The sequence below is a fragment of the Macrotis lagotis genome, chromosome 1 (genome assembly GCF_037893015.1).
Source record: "Macrotis lagotis isolate mMagLag1 chromosome 1, bilby.v1.9.chrom.fasta, whole genome shotgun sequence".
Lineage (NCBI taxonomy): Eukaryota > Metazoa > Chordata > Mammalia > Peramelemorphia > Peramelidae > Macrotis > Macrotis lagotis.
The window spans coordinates 308,154,231-308,166,601 of record NC_133658.1 but is presented as its reverse complement, the minus strand read 5'-3'; the positions used below and the strand labels follow the sequence as shown (position 1 = coordinate 308,166,601).

General features: G+C 38.8%; 1 pseudogene; it reads left to right on the top strand.

Moving 5' to 3' along the window:
* The first annotated feature begins 2,049 nt into the window (after positions 1–2,049).
* Positions 2,050–2,887, top strand: LOC141505493 (interferon-stimulated 20 kDa exonuclease-like 2 pseudogene; annotated as a pseudogene).
* The last annotated feature ends 9,484 nt before the right edge of the window (positions 2,888–12,371 follow it).

The window sequence follows — 12,371 nt, the reverse complement described above, 5'->3', positions numbered from 1 at the left end:
CAAACAGATGAGATCAAAGCAATCCATAGCCATATGAAAAAATGTTCTAAGTCATTAATTATTAGAGAAATGCAAATTAAAGCTTCTCTGAGGTACCACCTCACACCTCTCAGATTGGCCAGTATGACCAGGAAGGATAATGATCATTGTTGGAAGGGATGTGGGAATTCTAGGACACTATTACACTGTTGGTGGAGCTGTGAACTCATCCAACCCTTCTGGAGAGCTATTTGGAACTATGCCCAAAGGGCAACAAAAATGTGCATACCCTTTGACCCAGCAATACCACTATTGGGTCTATACCCTGAAGAGATGAGGAAAAAGGGTAAAAACATTACTTGTACAAAAATATTTATAGCAGCCCTGTTTGTGGTGTCAAAGAATTGGAAATCAAGTAAATGTCCTTCAATTGGGGAATGGCTTGGCAAACTGTGGTATATGTATGTCATGGAACACTATTGTTCTATTAGAAATCAGGAGGGATGGGATTTCAGGGAAACCTGGAGGGATTTGCATGAACTGATGCTGAGTGAGATGAGCAGAACCAGAAAAACACTGTACACCCTAACAGCAACATGGGAGTGATGTTCAACCTTGAAAGACTTGCTCATTCCATCAGTGCAACAATCGGGAACAATTTTGGGCTGTCTGCAAAGGAGAGTACCATCTGTATCCAGATAAGGAGCTGTGGAGTTTGAACAAAGTGCAAGGACTATTCCCTTTAATTTAGAAAAAAAAAAAGATAGCTAATTGTATGATCTTGTTACTTCTTAGACTTCTCTTCTCTTTAAGGATATGATTTCTCTCTCATCACACCCAATTCGGAACAAGGTACAACATGGAAACAAAGTAAAGACTGACACAGTGCTTTCTGTGGAGGGGAGGGGGGGAGGGAAGCAAGTTTGGGGGAAAAATGTAAAACTCAAATAATATCTTTAATAAAAATAAATTAAAACAAAAAAAGAATTTAAAAGGTCTTTTGGAATTGTCTTTGAGAAGAACTAAATCATCACAGATGATTGCCACACAATTTCAACCATTCTATAGATCAATTCAGAACTATGCCCAAAGGGTCATAAAACCATGCATACCCTTTGATCTAGCAACACCATTACTAGATCTGTATTCCAAAAGAAATTTCAAAAAAAAGGGGGAAAAGGAAAAGGACCCATAAGTACAAAACTCTCTAAAGCAATCCTTTTCTGGTTGCAAAGAATTGGAAATTAAGGGGATTAACATCAATTGGGAAATGACTGAGTGAATTCTGGTAATGTGATTATGAAGGAATATTATTATGTTATAAGAAATGAAGAGCCTGGCCCCTAGGAGGTGTAGTGAATAGAGACTGGCCCTGGAATCTGGAGAACCCGAGTTCAAATCTAGTCTCAGACACTTACTAATTCATTATCTGTGTGACCTTGGGCAAGTCACTTAACCCCATTGCCTTAAATAAAATTAAAAAAAAAAGTTAGAGCAGGATGCTCTCAGATAAACCTGGAAAGATTTACATGAGCTGATGAAAAGTGAAATTTACTATGTACAAAGTAAAAGCAATATTCTAAGATGATTAGCTTTGAATGATTTAGCTATTCTCAACAGTACAATGATCCAAGACAAGTCTGAAAGATTTATGAGGAAAAATGTTATCCAGTCCCAAAGAAAGAACTGACACTGTCTGAATAAAGACTGAAAAATATTTTTTTACTTTACTTTTCTTGAATTTTTTTGTTCTATATATTTCTTTCACAACATGACTAATAAGGAAACGTTTTGCATGATTACATATGTATAACATATCAAATTGCTTGTCTCAATGAGGAAAAGTGGGAAGGAGGGAAGATAATTTGAAATCCAAAGTTTTAAAAATGAATGTTAAAAATTGTTTTTAAGGGCCTCTATGGGGGCCACCAGAAGAAGATATGCTACACACCTCAAGATGTGGATCTCTGGTCTTTGGTTGGGAATAAGTCCCAAGCTTCTCTGTTTTTAAAAACCACGATCTTAAGTTTTATCCCTCCTGGTCACTCTTCTCTCCAAACTTTCTTGACCATGTCTACCCTGATTCTCAATTTGGACTTTGGGAACTGTCTTCCTCCAAAGAAGGCAACTGAGAGGAAGCACAGGCATCAGCATTTCATCCAATGACAAAGGCAGATACAGAGAAACCTTAAGCAGAAACAAATGCAGGTCCCTAACAGGCCTTCCATATCAGGGCATTCTAAACTCCACAATAAAGGGGGGACTCTGAGCATAAATAGTAAACAGAAACTTCATCCTCTCCCTGAACCTATAGGGGAAACACTCAGTCAGAAGAATGGAATTGAGAGGTCTTTGAATAGGGAGGTATCAACAGTGTCTTGGTTGACACCTGCTCCTTCACAGAAGACCAGTTCAGTGTCTTTGTCCTCTATGGAAGATCTCCTATCAGAGTTCCAGGGTGGTCTCATCCTCCTTCCACCTACCTGAACCCTCCCAGCTGCTTCAGAGAAGGGTTGCAGCAAGAAGATGGTGGCTCTTGACTGTGAGATGGTGATATGGCCTAAAGGTCATACCAATCTTTAGCCCAATGTAGTATTATCTTGAAGATTCTCCTGGGCAAGATTATAGTGGGCCACGGCATACATAATGACTTCAAAGCTCTTCATTACTTTCACTCCAAACCCTTACCAAAGACACTTCCCAAATTCCTATCCTTAATTCCCAGGCTGACTTCCCTAAGCCTGAGTCTTTGATGCATCTGACCAAGCAGCTGCTCCATCAGGACATTCAGGAAGGGAAGAATGGGCATTCCTCAGTTGAAGATGCCAAGGCAACCATGGACCTCTACAAGTTGGTGGAAGTTGAGTGGGAGTAACAGCTGGCCCAGTCTCCTCCCTCTCAAGAATAAGGGAGGAAGAGTTGTGGGACTGGTAGTTATTGTAGAGAGAGGGCATCAGACTGAGGGACAATAGCTAGCTCAGACTATCTGACCAGCTCAAGACTTAGGCTGGAGCTTTTGGGAAGTGAGTCTACCCCAGATCTAATCTCTCCTACCATAGAACATTGACATTTTTATCACAGGTATTGTGTTCTACTTGTCTAGAGTATTTCCCCCTCTCAGTCCCAGTGAAGGGTTGGGGTAAGGGGAAACTCCCAACATTGATAGCCAGCCTGGCTACCCACACCTTAACATTGCTGTTTTAGGCTGGTCACAAATCCCAGCATGCTTTGCTCCAGGCAGGCTAACAGGTCAGTGTCGAGATGTATAGTTTCCCTAGATCTTCCCTAAAACATTATGACTGTGATTAAGTACTTTTGTCTCAAAGTACCATCAGCCTGTACTACTTTTAACCCAGGATCATCCATCCTAGCTACATGGAGGAGCCACCTCTGACAGTTGATTCCCTGTTTTTTTCACTGAGTAGTGGGAAGCAAGAAAATCAACTTTTTCATGGTACATTTTTTAAAAAATATCCTCTTTCCAAATATGCAAAGACAATTTACAGATGAGGAGATCAAAGCAATCCATAGTCATATGAAAAATTGCTCTAAATCATTAAATATTAGAGAAATGCAAATTAAAGCTTCTCTGAGGTACCACCTCACACCTCTCAGACTGGCCAATATGACCAGAAAGGATAATGATCATTGTTGGAAGGGTTGTGGGAAATCTGGGACACTATTACACTATTTGTGGAGCTGTGAACTCATCCAACCTTTGTGGAGAGAAATTTGGAACTACACCCAAAGGGCAACAAAAATGTGCATACCCTTTGATCCAGCAATACCCCTACTGGGTCTGTACCCTGAAGAGATGATGAAAAAGGGTAAAAACATTACTTATACAAAAATATTCATAGCAGCCCTGTTTGTGGTGGCAAAGAATTGGAAATTAAGTAAATGCCCTTTAATTGGGGAATGGCTTAGCAAACTGTGGTATATGTATATCATGTAACATTATTGTTCTATTAGAAATCAAGAGGGATGGGAATTCAGGGAAGCCTGGAGGAATTTGCATGAACTGATGCTGAGTGAGATGAGCAGAAGCAGAAAAGCACCGTACACCATAACAGCAACATGTGGGCAGTGATAAACCTTGATGGACTTGCTCATTCCATCAGTGCAACAATCAGGGACAATTTGAGGCTGTCTGCAATGGAAAATACCATCTGTATCCAGAGAGACCACTGTGGAGTTTGAACAAAGACCAAGGACTATTACCTTAAATTTAGAAGAAAAAAAACCTGATATCTTATTGTCTGATCTTGCTATCACTTATACTTTATGTTTCTTCCTTAAGGATATGATTTCTCTCTCATCACACTCAATTTGGATCAATGTAAAGACTAACAGAGTGCCTTCTGTGGGGGGTGGGGGGAGGAAAGTAAGATTAGGGGGAAAAACTGCAAAACTCAAAATAAATAAATAAAATCTAACAAAAATAAAAAATAAAAAAGTAAAAAATAAAATATCCTCTTTCCTAAGGGGAAAGAGTTATTTATTTGAGTCTCAGGTGCCTGCTGAAAAAGTATTTGTTTTCAATGCTCCCTCCTTCATGTTAAGTGAAGCCTCTAAATGCCCAAGTTACTTCCTTGTAAACTCTAAAAAGAAATTTTTATAAAGGAAAAAAATTGTTTTTAACCTGTAGCTAGGGAAAAGTAAAATACTAAATTAATTTTTTAAAATACAAGATGAAAAAATCCCTTCACTTTAATCTTTCTTTTCCCATTATCTTTATTTCTTCTTTCCTCTGTGACTAACTTTTTTTTAGCCATCTATAATAGGTGCCTCTACTTTCTGTCTTCTCACTCTTAATTTCTTATAATGTGGCTTCTGACTTCATCATTCTACTGCTCTCCTCAAAGTTACTAATGATCTCTTAGTTGCCAAATCCATTGATTTTATCTCAATTCTCATTCTCACAGACCTCTTTAACATTGTTGATTGCCCCTTTTCTAGGCTTTCTGGACTCTACCCTCTGCTGGCTCTCCTCCTTCCTATTTGATACCTTTTTTTTTTTAAGGTTTTTTTTTGAAAGGCAAATGGGGTTAAGTGGCTTGCTCAAGACCACACAGCTAGGTAATTATTAAGTATCTGAGGCTGGATTTGAACTTGGGGACTTCTGACTCCAGGACCTGTGCACTATCCACTGCAACACCTAGCCGCCCCTCCTCCTTCCTATTTGACTGCTCCTTTTTTTTCTTTGTTGGATCCTCTTCCAGCTCATACCTTCCCACAGTAGGTATCTCTCAGGGTTCTATCCTGGGCCCTCTTCTCTAAATCCCCTGGATTTAGTTACCATTTCTCTATTTATAATCCTCACATCTACCTGTTTTACTCCAGACTCTCTACTGAGCTCCAGTTTCACATCTCCAACTGCCCTTCAGACCAGTAGACTATAAAAACCAGAATGTCCAAAATTTTATCTTTCCCCCTAAACCCTTCCCCCTCCCATCTTCCCTACTACAGGAAAGAGTCACACCATTCTCCCAGTCGCCATGGTTTGCAACCAAGTGTCATCCTTGACTCCTCACTCTCCCCCACTGCCATATCCAACCTGTTATGAAGGTCTATCAAGCTCACCATTACCTCATCTTTTGTATATTCCCTCTTCTCTCTTCTGACACTGCTACTACCTTAGTTCAGGTCCCCAGCATATCTCATATCTCGGATTACTCTAATAGCCAACTCATAGGTCAACCTGCCTCAAGTCCCTGACTCTCCAATACATCCTCATTCACTCACTAAAGTGATTTTCCTAAACCACAATTCATGTCACTCCCTGCCCCCATTCAATAAATTCCAGTGGTTCCCTATCACCTCCAAGAGTAAATAAAAAATACTCTAGTTGGGATTCAAAGATCTTCATAACCCAACCCCCTCCTACCTTTCCAGTCTTCTTATGCCTTACTAGCCTACACATGCTCTTCTATCTAGTGATACAAGTGGGAGTTGAGTGGGAGCAACTCCTGGCTGACCCATCAAAAAGATATTCCTTCTCTTGACTCCACGAATTCCATTTCGCTGTCCCCCTTGCTTGGAACATTCTTCCTCTTCCACTCTGACTACTGCTTAACATGAAGGAGGGAGCATTGAAAACAAATACTTTTTCAGCAGTACTATCTTACATCCTACAAGAAGCCTTCTCTATCCCCTCTTAATTCTAATGTCTTCCCTTGTTAATTATTTCTTATTTATTCTGTATACAGTTTACTTTGTATATATTTGTTTGCATGTTGTCTCTCCCATTAGATTGTAAACTACTGGAGGCTTTTTTCTCTTTTTTGCATCCCCCAGTGTTTAGCTCAGTATCTGGAAAATAAATAAATGGATAAATGAATGAATCAAGAGTTAATTTAATTAAATAATTTGAATTACATAAATAAATTGATTTATTGACTGATTAATTGATTAGCTGATGCTATGACACATTGTTTCTCAAGAATAATTAAATAAAATAGGGTGAGCTACTTCCTTTTCTATTCTTGTCCTTACTATTGCAAATCCTTGAAGATGCCTTCATATGGCAGCCAGGTGGAAAAGTAGATAGAGCACTGTCCCTTTGTATCTCAGAAATTATCTGTAAGATGCCACTTGCCTATGCAAAAATTCTTGGTTACAGCTTATAATATTAGTGGTAGTAGTAATAATAAAAATAATAATAATATAATCCTTATCTCCATCTCCTGGTTTCCTTCACCTCTCCCCTAAAATTCTACCTTCTACAATTCCCTTTAATGTTAATGTCTTCCCTCTGAGATTATCTCAAATTTATCAGCGCATATTTTGTGTGTACATGATTGTTTGCATGCCATCTCTCCCCATTATATTGTAAGTTCCTAAGAGCAAGGACTGCTTTTCACCCTTTTTTTCATGCCCAGCACTCAGTACTTAGACTGGTATAATGTGGGTGATTAATAAATGTTTGCTTATTGTTTATTTAAGTTACTAGTTCAAAGTCACAAAGAGGCAGTGGCAGAACCTGGTTCCCTGACTTCCTATGCAGAAATTCTTCTGGTACCTTCAGAGCAGATCTTTGCATAAGGATTGACATTACAGTTTTCATTACCTCTTTCAGTTCTTTTCCCAGTTGATAGCCACAGATCAGCCACAAGAGCAGTCAGTTTGGGAAGGGTGGTGATTTTGAAACCAGAAATTCTCCAGGAGGGAATGGAAGGCCAGGCTTCAGGATCATTTACATTACTCAGCAGAGAAGAAGACAACTTGCTTTCCAACTCAGTTCCTACATGGCACTCTGGATATGAAATGTATCCTTAAAACACTTGTCATATTTTATCTGATGTTTAAAACTGATTTTCTTTTTGGATGACACACAGGATGAACCTGCTGTTTGATGATATCTCTATCAGCAGCAGGCTGTGTGGCAAGACACACAATCTCTCCCTACTTCTTTGAGTACAGCCCCAGAAATCGAAGTGAAGTAGAGCTCAAAGGAAAGACAAGATCTTAATTTGTAGAGGAGAATCTGGAGCTAAAATGAACTTCAGATTGTCAAAAAGATTGGGAAATCCTTCTTTCCAAAAGCCCTTGTTTCCTTCATTAACTTTAAACACTCAACAGCTCAGCTCTCTCCTAGGCCATCATTCCTGCCCTAACCACCTTCTTCTCTTTCCCCAATATTGACCTCTTGGTGAACCAGTTCAACTCCACACTCTCCTCTTCTTTGTAGTCCCTAACCCTCTTATCACCTAATATGCTCTGTCAGATCTCAGCATTGGTTGACTCCCATCATTCACCATTTTCATTTGTTTGTTTTTAAATTTTATTTTATTTAAGCAATGGGGTTAAGTGTTTTGCCCAAGGTCACATAGCTAGGCAATTATTAAGTGTCTGAGGCTGGATTTAAATTCAGGTCCTCTAGACTCCAGGGCTGGTGTTCTATCTACTGTGCCACCTAGCCACCCCCATTCACCATTTTCAATTCATACACTTGCTGCTGAATAAAGGTGGAGAAAATCACACCACTGTTCTGACTGGGTCCACTACACATTAAAGTTATACAACCTCAACTGGGTCTTCACTACTGCTAGATAATCCTGCTAGATTTCTCCTATCAATTCACCATCCAAGTCTACAGAGAGGCTCTTCTAAATTGTTTCATTGGCCTCAATACTCTCATGGTTCTGCCTTCTCTTTCACTCTCAGCTGGGAACCTTGCCTCAAATTTTACAGGAAAAAAATGAATTCACTTTGAGCTCCCTCTTCTCCTCTCTTCCTCACCTTCTATCATTCAAGTGCATTCTGACACCATTTCCTCCTTAACCCCTGTCTCACAAGATGAGGTGGCCTTACCAAGGTTAAACACCACCCTCTGTCACCCTGACTCTTTCACATCTTTTCAAGCTCTCCTTCTGTATTGGTTCATTTCCTATTGCCTAAAAAACATGCACATTTCTCTTTCATTCTCAAAAAACAGCATTTGATCCTTCCATATCACTGTTTTCTTTTATCTCTTCTGCCCATTGTGACTTGAAAAGGACTTCTATAATGGGTGCCTTCACTTTCTCTCTTCTCACTCTTAACTTCATATAATCTTCCTTCTGATCTCATCATTCCACTGAAACTGTTCTCTTGGTTATCACATCCAATGGCCTTGTCTCAATTCTGACTTCTCTGACAATATTGATTGTCTGCCCTCCTCTTCTTGATACTCTCTTCTCTCTAGATTTTCAGGATATCACCCTCTGCTGGTTCTCCTATCTGACTACTCCTTCTGCCTCCTTTGCTGAATCCTCCAGATCACACCCTCCCACAGTAGGTATCTCTCAGTGTTCTGTTTTCTTTTCTCTTCTTCCTTTATACTACTTTATTTGGTCATTTCATCAGTTGCCACAGATTTAATTACCATCTTTATGCTGATAGTTCTCACCTTTACCTTTCCTGCCTCAACTTCTCTCCTGACTTCTAATCTCACATCTCCAACTAACATCTTGAACTGCAACTCCAGTAGACATCCAAAATTCAATATTTCCAAAATAGAAAGCCATCTCATCATTCAGACTTGGAGGGTGGATCCATGAATTCCAAAGTTTCCACTTAAGTAGGGACCCCTCATTTCTCACCTGGGAATACTACTTTAGGACTTTTCTGATTTATCCACCATGTTATCCTTGGTAGGTGCATTCTCCTTCTCACATCTTCACTTTTTTTTTTTAAGGTTTTTGCAAGGCAATGGGGTTAAGTGGCTTGCCCAAAGCCACACAGATAGGTAATTATTAAGTGTCTGAGGCCGGATTTGAACTCAGGTGCTCCTGACTCCAGGGCCGGTGCTCTATCCACTGTACCACCTAACTGTCCCCACATCTTCCCTTTTAAGTATCTTTTTGGATGTTGTTTTCCCTAATTAGATTGTAAGATCCCTTGAGGAGATCAGGGCCTGTCTCTCTCTCTTTCTTTCTCTCTCTTCTTTCCTTTCTTTGTTTCTTTCTCTTTCTTTTGTATTTGTATCCTCATGCTTAGGACACAATTGGTGCTTAATAAATGTTTACTGACTATTATTGGTGAGTCAGTCTGCCTCAAGTCTCTCCATTCCAATCCATCATCTATTCAGCCACCAAAGTGATTTTCCTAAAGCAGAGGTCCAACCAAATCACTCCCAAACTCAATATACTCTAGGATCAAATATAAAATCCTTTGACTAGAAAGCCCTTCATGACCTAGTCCCTCCCACTTTCCTACTTTTACTCTCTGACCATGCTCTTGAATTAAGTGACATTGACCTTCTTAGTATTCTCCAAATAAAATACTCCATTTCTGAGTTCCTGGGTTTTTCTTAGGTTGTTCCCTAAGCCTAGAAAGTTTTCCTTCCAACTCTCCTATCTGCATCCTTCCTTCTTGAAGTTCCAACTAAAATTTCATCTTCAACATGAAGCTTTTGAAAACTCCTCTTCTTTCTAGGGCCTTCCCTCTTCAAATTATGTCCTGTTTATCTTGTATTAACCTTGTTTGTATATATTTGTGTGCTTGTTGTCTCCTCCATTAGATTCTAAGCTCCTTGAGGGCAGCAACTGCCTTTTGCCTCTTTAAGTATCCCCCAATGCTTAGTCCAGTGACTGGAACAAAGTAGGAATTTTTTTTTTGACAGGCAATGGGGCTTGCCCAAGGTCACACAGCTAGGTAATTATTAAATGTCTGAATTTGTATTTGAACTCAGGTCCTCCTGACTCCAGGGCCAATGCTCTATCCACTTCGCAACCTACTTGCCCCCAAAATAGGCATTTAATAAATGATTATCAACTAACTCACATAAGCTTCTGTCCTTAGAAAGGTTACAATTCAATTCACTTAAATTCAGTTTCTGGAACAGTTCAGTAGTATAAGATATAGAGCACCAAATCTAAAATCAAGAAAGACCTAAGTTCAAATCTGACTTCAGATACTTATTAACTGGGTAAGTCACATAATTATTTTTTGCTTCTGTTTCCTTATTTGTAAAATGAACTGGAGAAGGAAATGGTAAACACTTCCAGCATCTTTGTCAAGAAAACTCCAAATGGGGTCACAAAGAGTTGTACACACCTGAAATGACTGAATAACAACAATTTCAATTTCTAAGGCACCATGGCATAGGGGCATAGAAGCTGACTCCTCAAAGACAAGAAGACTGGGGTCAAAGTTGACCCTCAGATGCTTACTGCTTCTGTGATCCTATACAAGTTGATTACCTTCTCAGTACCCTAGAGAATTTGCTAAAACTATAGGGCAAAGATGGAGACAAACTGCATTAGTAGAGGCAGTTTCTTTTTCTGGGAATTCTCTGTCCCCTTATTTTAGCTCTTCTTCCATATAACCACCCATTTAATAATAATAATATCACTGGAGTGGTATTAGTAATGTATAGATATGTGATGTTAAGCCTTCTTGGATTTGACTTTCTGAGCCACCATGTCTCTCATAGTGAAAGGGGACTCCCACTTAACACCAGAGGCAACATGTTCTTGCCACTATCGGGTTACCAGTAATAGATCTAAAAGATGTACCTCCAAAGTTTAATGTAAGGGACTGCTCTCCCTAGTGGGATGAGGCTAATCAGTCCTTTCTCTTCACCCATTTCCTCTCCCTCTTCAAATTTCCTAAAGGGACTTTCTCTGGGCAGTTATGTGAAACCCAAAGATGTCAGCTTCATTCTTCCCAGAAAGCAATGAGTAATAACTCTGGCTGACTACTGAGCTGAGATATTTGGGCTGGCAATGATTCAGTGAGGAACTACCCAGATTCACCTGGGTCTCATTCTCATATTATCTCCTGGATTAAAGGGTAGAGTTAACGTTGTTTTTCTTTCTAAAATTACTATAATTTTTTTTTGTTTTTTCATTGCCTTCATTAAACAGAGACATCCTTCTAACAGAAGATGTACTAGTTAATGTTTAATAATTGTTTCTGTGAGTGGGGGAATACATTCCATAGTATACACGTTTCAGTTTAAACTTCTTTATTAACATTTTCTGTATCACTTTAAGTCGATATAATCAACAAAATAATAAATCAAACTCCTATTTGTAGCTTTCCAATTTCCAAGGCATAAATGTTCACATTGAGGGAACCAATTGAAGCTGACTCCAGCACACTTCAACTGTAATAAAGAATAAACAAGAGATCAAAATAAAAGTAGTTCAAGAAAACTAACCTGTGTTACAAAACCATGCCCATCCTCTTCTGCAAAGGAGATATCTTTTCTCATAAACTTTATAGATATACAGCATTCCATTTCATTTTTTCTTCTTTCCATTGATAATATTGAAGTCATTTTGCATAGTATTCCTAGTTCTACTTATGTTATTCTGCATCACTTTTCTGCTTCTCTGAATTTTTCAAATTCATAATTACCTATGATACAGTAATATTCCATTACATTCATATGTCACAGTTTATTTAACTATTTTCCAATCAAATTGGAATCTACTTCATCTCCAGGTCTTTGTTCTCATTTGAAGTACTATTATTAATGTTTTGACGTACATGAAATCTCCCTTCCTTTGACCTCCCTATAGTATATTCCTAGCAGTAGGATTTATGAGTCAAAAAAACAGATTTTAAAAATCTGGACATTTTAGTCACTTTTGGCATCCAAATTCCAAATTGCTTACCAGAGAATTATTGGACCAATTTACAGCATCACCAAGAGTGTATTAATGTGCCATCTTTTCATGTATTCTCTTTTGTCATAGAATTTGCCAATTTGTTGAAATTGGGGGTGAATCACTAAAACCTTTGATTTGTATTTCTATTATTATTGGTGATTTAGAACAACTTTTCCTGTAATTATTAGTAGTTTCTTTCCTCCCTTCTTTCCTTCTTTTCTCCCCTCAATGATGAACTTTTAAGGCCCAGCTCAAATGTTAACTACTCTGTTAAGCTTTACTCAATTTTTC